Source organism: Argopecten irradians, chromosome 3 (assembly GCF_041381155.1).
Source record: "Argopecten irradians isolate NY chromosome 3, Ai_NY, whole genome shotgun sequence".
NCBI classification, from domain to species: Eukaryota; Metazoa; Mollusca; class Bivalvia; order Pectinida; family Pectinidae; genus Argopecten; species Argopecten irradians.
Window position 1 is genome coordinate 51561434 of NC_091136.1, and position 9171 is coordinate 51570604.

A 9171-nucleotide genomic window follows, 5' to 3' on the forward strand; every position below is an offset into this window, starting at 1 on the left:
AAAACTGGCAAAGAAAGGCAAGACAACACGGGAAAGTAATAAAAGGAAAGGATGTGGAATGGAGGCAAATGTTAATTAAGTAGACTTGTTGTGGTATGTAATGGCGATATCGTAAAACATGCTCTTGGGGATTGGCAGCGGTTTGTTTGGCGAAAAACCCACTTACTGATTATTGGCAACGGCATAGACTGTAGGTCATTGGCATTTACTTCAAGATTAAAGTTCACAAATGTCAAGGCTTTCACAAGGTCATTATTTACCCAGGTCAAGGTTCACAAAAGGTCATCTTTAAACAAGGTCTAGGTTCATACAGGGTTTTTCTTTTAACAATGTCTAAGTTCATACAAGGTCATTCTTTAAACAAGGTCTAGGTTAACACAAGGTCATTCTTTAAAAAAGGTCTAGGTTAAACAAGGTCATTCTTTAAACAAGATCTAGGTTAAACAAGGTCATTCTTTAAACAAGGTCTAGGTTAAACAAGGTCATTCCTTAAACAAGGTCTAGGTTGACACAAGGTCATTCAAGGTTGAGGTAGAGTAAAAATAAGAATCTCGGTTCATTCATGGACAAGATTTCTACGAGGTCAAGGTTCATGCAAGATAACTGTTTTATTGTCAAAATGTGAAATATTGGGTAAGACTTTAAGTCTATAAACAGTCATGATAATGTAAGCTTTTACGGGTATGATAAATGTAAGCCAGACGGTATTGAAACTTGCCTTGGTTCAGATCAAGGTCACAGCGATAGACAAAGTTATGTGACCTCAGATGTGTGTCTTTGAAATGAGTTTTCCCACGAAAACAACGGTACTATGATGTAAGACGTCAACCAGCAGTCAATAACTAAATATTTCAGTCGGTTTCCATTACGTTGAGACATTGTCTATAAATCATGTGTAATACTGTCGATGACTAGAGTTAATACTTTATGAGAAATTATATCACAAACGCTTTGTACATCCATAGCAATATCGTGTTATAGAAAAGGAAATTTGTCATCGAAAACAGACGCATTAGTGAAACTTAGTGTCTTAAAGATGCTCCACCGCCGACAGAGCATAAATGACACTCGTCACCTGTACAACAATTGGTATGTAATCGTGTCTACATACATTGTACATGTATGTCTTATTAACACAAAAACAATCTGAAATAATATGCTTTTTGTGCATTCTTATTGCGATGATTTTTTTTCGGGACGCAATCAATTATTTTTAATATTTTTATCTTGAAGTAAAATTAGAAGCTCTCAATTTTCAATAGTGGTATTAGTATAAAGTCAGTTACTTTGGTGACTGAAGAAAAATACTACTTCAGTATACTCCTGTTTTTGATAGAGAACAAATACCATTTGTCAGCGGTGTAGCATCTGGCATACCTGTGGTACATATATATATATTTATATATATATATTAATAGTTGTTGTCGTTATAGTTATTTCCGTATATTTTAGTTTTGTCTCAAGACAATAAAATTTCAATTTTCATTCAACTAAGACCGTTATCTTGGTCCATTTGTGACGGTTTTACGCTTCGTTGGTTATACAAATGTATGTCGTATGGATTATTTGGTTACAACCTGATGTACACAAATGTATGTCGTATGTTTTTGACAACATAAACTACAAACCGGAAGTGACTTCGTTGTTTGTACGACAGCGTAAGACCGCCAATATGCGTGAGAAAAGTCATTAGCTTTTGATATATCACAATGAAGCTTCATGTGTTAGGCGCTGTACTGAGTGTATGTGAGATAATAGCCATTCCCGAGGTTTAGCTCTTCTTACAATTCCAGGGCGACTAGGGCCGAGACGTTTATGTTAAATACACCGTAAAGATGAACACTTTATGATCAATTGCAAATATTGGAAAGACGACCTCAGCGACAGTGTGGTCAATGACCGAATTCGTTCTGGTAACCTAGTGCAGTGGTTTGGGGTCGATGGTGGATGGAGGATCTCAAGGTCACATACTGCATTTCCGATGGTATTTTCTTGTTAGTGTGTCTAATGTCAAAAAACGTTAATGCAAATGTTGAGTTACATACCGTATTGCTTTTTTATGTAGATAGTTTTGTCACTTCGATTCCCTTTACCCTTTTCTGAGTATACTTACTTTGTAAGCTGACACAAGACGGCAAACAAATCTATTTCAAATGTTATTTGTAACTCGTGGCTTTTCGCGAGACGGAACAATGGCCGTGTTTGTGTAGTCGTACGAAAGGTCGTTTCACGGAAGTAGTAAAATGTTTACTGTAGAGATAGCATAGAGGGGAAACACTTAATACCATTTACCATCAAGCTAAGACCGATTAAAGTGCACAGATACGACAAAAGTGTATAACTCCAGACAACCTGCTCCACCAATAACTCTAGATAGACTAGAAATTCCTAAACAGTCTCCAAGATTTGTAGCCATAAGGTGTCACTTATCAATTTGGCTATTGCAAAGCCCACCACCCAACTTCCATATTGCCTGACCGTCTATATTCGGCTTATCGCTTCTTGTTCCATAACAGCGTCACTCAAACTTTGTATTATTCATTGGTTCGAGGAGTCACGTGAGAATTGCTGGTGGCCAAACGCGGTCATTATAGACAGGTCAGGCAAGGACAAATCGCGATGTAGGTCAACAACATACACAAGACAACAAAGTATCGCGTCGTGGAAATGTAAATTATAGATATCACGTTTGATGGGGACTTGATGTTAGAGGGGAGGGAGATTTAGGGACCTTATCCCCAACACCTACACAGCGGACAAGAAAAGGACATCTTTATCTACATGCATTATACAATGATAGCATCATAAAGCCGTCCTCGTGACAGGGGGAGGGCCCGGGGGTCTTGGAAGCCACCGATTATTGCGGCCTGTGTGAGGATCTGTGGCGGTAAAGCAGACATCATTGGTCATTATACACCCGCGGGTTACGCTACTCCCCGAACAAGTCTACAATCACACATCGATTTGTTTTATACTACAACGTGAATGCAGCTCGCTTCCATTGATGGATCGAGTCCCAGATGTTGTTATCCTCGTTCTCTATCTGTTACAAGGCCGTGGCCATTTGGTGCCAGGGTCCGTTCGATACGCGACATCAAGGACCGGTAAAACACATAATTTTCCAACGGAAGAGGTTTGTTCGATACACACGAAAGTTCGACCGGAGAACTAGTCGATGCGCGAAAACAATCAAAGCAGTCGTGAATCTGCGACGAGATAAATGGAGTTTAGTTTGCTAATTATGTTCACATTGTTGAATGGTTGTATAACTCTGGAATATATTCCCATGTTGAATATCATTAACGGTATTGAATAAAACACGCTAAACCACTGCTTCGCCACAGCGTTACAATAACCCTGAAATTGTTCATTATCTTGTTCAAGCATTTATTATCAATAAGAATGGCAGGGAATATAAACGGTACAGTGAACACCACAAAAAGAGTTCGCATTACATTAAAACAGATAGATCATGATACCTAGATCCTTCATGTCACTGAAGGTCAAGGAAATGGCTACATATTTGACAAACTGCCGCGACATCTGTGTCGATTGACCCACATAGCTACCCTCATCATACGAGCATTTTCAGTAAAACTAGGCGGTGTTAGATGATGGTTTACATTATATACATGTATTTATATAGTACCGGTCATCCTGGCGTACCTATCTCAGACAATAGGTAGTATCGGTCATCCTGGCGTACCTATCTTAGACAATAGGTAATACCGGTCATCCTGGCGTACCTTTCCCAGACAATAGGTAGTACCGGTCATCCTGGCGTACCTTTCCCAGACAATAGGTAGAACCGGTCATCCTGGCGTACCTATCTCAGACAATAGGTAGGACCGGTCATCCTGGCGTACCTTTCCCAGACAATAGGTAGTACCGGTCATCCTGGCGTACCTTTCCCAGACAATAGGTAGTACCGGTCATCCTGGCGTACCTTTCCAAGACAATTGGTAGTACCGGTCATCCTGGCGTACCTTTCCCAGACAATAGGTAGTACCGGTCATCCTGGCGTACCAATAGGTAGTACCGGTCATCCTGGCGTACCTTTCCCAGACAATAGTTAGTACCGATTATTCTGGCGTACCTATCCCAGACAATAGGTAGTACCGGTCATTCTGGCGTACCTATCCCAGACAATAGGTAGAACCGGACATCCTGACGTACCTATTCCAGACAATAGGTAGTACCGGTCATTCTGGCGTACCTTTCCCAGACAATAGGTAGTACCGATCATTCTGGCGTACCTATCCCAGACAATAGGTAGTACCGGTCATTCTGGCGTACCTATCCCAGACAATAGGTAGAACCGGACATCCTGACGTACCTATTCCAGACAATAGGTAGTACCGGTCATTCTGGCGTACCTATCCCAGACAATAGGTAGAACCGGACATCCTGACGTACCTATTCCAGACAATAGGTAGTACCGGTCATTCTGGCGTACCTATCCCAGACAATAGGTAGAACCGGACATCCTGACGTACCTATTCCAGACAATAGGTAGTACCGGTCATTCTGGCGTACCTATCCCAGACAATAGGTAGAACCGGACATCCTGACGTACCTATTCCAGAAATAGGTAGTACCGGTCATTCTGGCGTACCTATCCCAGACAATAGGTAGAACCGGACATCCTGGCATACCTATCCCAGACAATAGGTAGAACCGGACATCCTGGCATACCTATCCCAGACAATAGGTAGAACCGGACATCCTGGCATACCTATCCCAGACAATCGGAATCTTAAATCACTACACAGCCGTTCACTTCACTCTGCACCTGACACTAGAATTAGACATTCCAATCTGTCTGATATTTCCTCTGGCCCTTACTTGGACAGATATAGTTGTAAAGATTTCTTGAAGTAGACCTAGGCCATTATGAGAGATATATATCATTGATAACTTATTAACTTTATCTAGGGCTACATACACCTTGACATAGCAATTATGATTGAATTAACATTCTAACTAAGCAGCATTTAAAGCAGGCAATACAACCTTCTAACATTGTGATATGTCCTTTTTCAAATATTGCTTTTTATAAATGTACCAAATCTTCTCCAAATGAATATAAAATATGTTTCAGTATACATGACAATAAATGCGTGGAAGTCAAAGTTTTGCAAATTATGAAACTAAATTGTCATGGTTCTATTAGATTTTTCCGATGTCGAGACCATTATCAGACTCTATGGTAAATCCCTTCCCCAACAAAAGAGTTGGCTACTTGACATGACTATTGTTTTGGTAAATAACAGTAAACACATTTGTTGTTTGTTCAAAGTCTAAAAGTACGAGCACCCCGTGAAAGAAGTTCATTATTCTATATATACGCTACATGATGGATATTGGTATCATATTAAAACAATGCAATGTCAATAGGATGACCCATCTCTAAAACCATAAATCTGTATCTCGCCGTTCCACACACTGCCCACGCCAAATAAAACGGTGGTCAACTTACAGTGCACTACAGTGTTGTATCACTTGACCAGCAAATACGATGTAGACTAAGTCAATAATCGTTATTTGCAAAACTGTGATTTTGCACTTAATATTCTTGGACCACTATATATATTCCATAAGGTGAGCACTCTGATAAATAAATATTTAATGGTATAATTAAGTCGATAAGTTATCATACATGTGTGATGGCTGGATATGTCTTTTTCGCTTTTACGCAATTTGATATAGGTAATATTTTATATCGTATTATATTCATTGAAGAAAATATAGTTTAGAAATAAGCTTTTGTTAATATCATAATTTATGAATATCTACAGAGGAAAGAAACCCTGGATTCTGTTTTCACCTTTTTTTCTTCCTAAAATATATATATATTTATTTTTAGTTTAAAACAAAATATATTACCACATGTTTAGTGCATGAACATATTTAACATGAAAACATTTTTAAAACGAAAAAAATATCTCGCCCACGTAGGGACTCGAACCCTAGACCCTCAGATTAAAAGTCTGATGCTCTACCGACTGAGCTACGCGGGCTTTATATCCCTGTGCGGAGTACAGTTCAAAGATAAAGGACACACTGTCACGCTTCAGAAGACATAGGATACTGACTTATTTTTTCTTTTAATATCCTATGTCAAGAGTCACGATCACATTACACTGATTTATTCTGTTTACCTCAAATCATCAAAACAGAAAGACATGCCGATTGTTATGTATGATGTATTGACAGAGACTTCTCAAAATTCGACGTGAATGAGTGCATATGTGTACAGGCATAATGTTATACACATGTCACTCGTGGCTGTTGGCCACACCAGGGTATATGTTTATGGTGTTTTGTATATACACATTGTATAGGTCCATAACCTAACGTTTGTTAAGCCTTTCAAATACACCTGTCAAAAAGACAATCTTAGTACAGGAGAAAGTTAATTAGGCCTAGTCAGACACCATTTATCCAACAGTTTGAATCATAAAAATTAATTTTCCTTTTCTGTTTTTTTCTTTAGATATAGTTTTAAGTTGATTTTGCATTTTTATTTACACAATATAAGTGATTTTTCTGTTTACATTGTCTACCTTGAACCAGTGGAACTTTCTCACCTGTCGTTAAAGGGACGGGTGTTATTAGGGACAGGTGAGAATTACGTGCCCCATTATCTGTCCGGATATAACCACTAGTGGAGCTGTGAGGTATTTAGTCTGTGACCAACAGTAGTGTTTACATATGTATTTGGACCTAGTTAAACTCAGATAGAACACTTCAGTTGTCGGGTAGGAGGATCCAAGAGGGGGAATTGTGGGACTATATACATTGAGATTAAAACTAGGACAAATCAGAGAGCAACAGCTCTTTCTACATTGTTGGTATAAACATACGAAGAGAGGAGAAAATATAACAATTTTACTTGAGTTTGAATCCGAAACCTTCAAACACAAATTATCTACTGTAGCAATTAAGCTAAATTTACCTGGTTATCGACTATTAACAATGTCAAGTAAAGCCATAATTTTATATATACATACATTACTCTCATCTTTCCTGAAGCGTTCGACCCCAAAAATACACGAGATCTTATACCACAACTTAAGGTATCTAGTTGTGCGTTAATCATAACCTAACATGAGCTAACGAGAGAGTGTAATATCCTGGTCACGGCACCAAAATAATATGAAAAGGTAAAATACAAGACCAGGCCGATGTTCAAACCCATCTTATATATCTTATAACACAACCTTTGGTATATAGGTGGAAAGTAAACTTGTAACAAGAGCTGAGCAGAAAATGTAGTATCCTGGTCACGGCACCAAATTAGTAGAAACAGGAAAATGCATGACCAGACCGAGGCTAAAACCGAGCTTATACCACAACAATTTCTATCTAGTTGGTGGTTAATCTTGTAACAAGAGCTCAGTAAAAAGTGTGGTAACTTGGTCACGGCACCAAAATTAGTAGAAATGGTAAAATACACGACCAGACCGATGTGCAAATCAATCTGATACCTTAACCTTTTGTATCTAGTGTGGAATTAGTCTTGTAACAGCAGCTGAGTACAAAGTGTAGTGTCATGGGCACGGCACCAAATTAGTAGACACGAGAAAATGCACGACTAGACCGAGGCTCAAACCAATCTTACCGACAACCTTTGGTATCTAGTTGGGCGTTAATCTAACATAAAAGGAGCTGAGCAGAAAATGTAGTATCCTGGTCAAGACACCAAATTGATAGAAACGAAAAAAATGACTAGATTCAAACTTTTCTGACTTCCTTACATTAAAATATAATGCTTTTCCAATAGAGTCATCTATTTACTGGCGATGGTCTCGATCAAGACATCGACCGAATAATCAACCCACTATCAAGATTAGGTTATCCCTCTTGCCAAATGATCGCAGGTACATGTAAGAAATATAAATGACGCGGGGAATATTGCACGGCCAGACCGGGATTTTACCTATTGACCTCAGATGACAAGCCGAAGGCATAAGTTCATTAATCCGTGTTGATATTGTGAATAAGGTATAAAAACCAAATGAAACACAACGCATCTAAAGTTCAAATTAAGTATCATTCAATCAGGTATTCCCTACGCCACCTCTCCATCCCCTCTTCCCAGTTATTAAACAGTTAAATCAACTGTAATTAAATGTAACTTGTGTATGTGTAAGGCTACCGTACTCAAATCATTGTTTTAATGTATTGAATATTCGAATCCTTATAAAGAAAAGTTCTATAAGCAGCACACCTCTATTGTTGGATTTTAGTTTAGAATTGTCTACGCAATTACAAATCAACTGCGTTATCGATCATGCTATTTGTGAAACATGAATCTAGTAATATACAAACAAAAATCCAAATAAAGGCCAATAATAATACGACTACTTTTGATTTTTAGACATTGCCACTTAGACGTCACAGAAGTTGACCGACGTCACATTGGTAGGTTTAACAGGACACGTGTGTATATAATTTACCATGAAACTCACCGAATTAGTTATCCAGGGAAAACGTTATAGTTTGATACTGTATTACACTACAGAAATGATGTCAGGTTATAAATGTAACAGCAGTTGTATTGGGGTCGTATAATCGACTTTTTAATTCGTTGATCGTGGAACATCAACCAGATGGTGTGAGATTATTATTGTACGTTTTTGTTCTAATACACAACCTATCTACACGTACATACATATTAATGGGACGGTTTTTACCTCGAATCCCGTAAATGTTCACAGGTGTAACCAGCGACTGATAATTTATTTACCAAGACAAATCACGAATTAGTGACACACAATCCAGTGTCGTTAGAATCTATATAAATAAATGATTTGTATGCCCTATCATCGAGACGCGTGTCTGGTTCTTACCAGATTTTATGAGAGATCATGGTAATACCTGCTACACCACGATATACAGCGGCAGTGGAGGGAGGGGCACAAAGGCGGCATTAATACTTATTCGATTGAAAACAAAATTCTTACTGGTTTTTGGTCATTAAACTAAGTACTTAAAATTCTAAAATCTAAACAAAACAAAATATATATTATATCAAAACAATGGCTAATATACATGACGAAATAGAAAGATTTTTTGTTAGCTTCTCGCAACTTCATACATTTTTTTTAATTTAGTCCAGTTATTTGAGCTGTGTAGATGTCAATAGTAAACAAACCATTGAACATT

The 9171-nt window shown here is 38.2% G+C and overlaps 1 non-coding gene across 1 annotated transcript; it reads right to left on the reverse strand.

Moving 5' to 3' along the window:
- Positions 1-5947: 5947 nt before the first annotated feature.
- Positions 5948-6020, reverse strand: Trnak-uuu (transfer RNA lysine (anticodon UUU)). Its single transcript has one exon. It is a non-coding gene; the product is annotated as a tRNA-Lys (tRNA).
- Positions 6021-9171: the final 3151 nt, after the last annotated feature.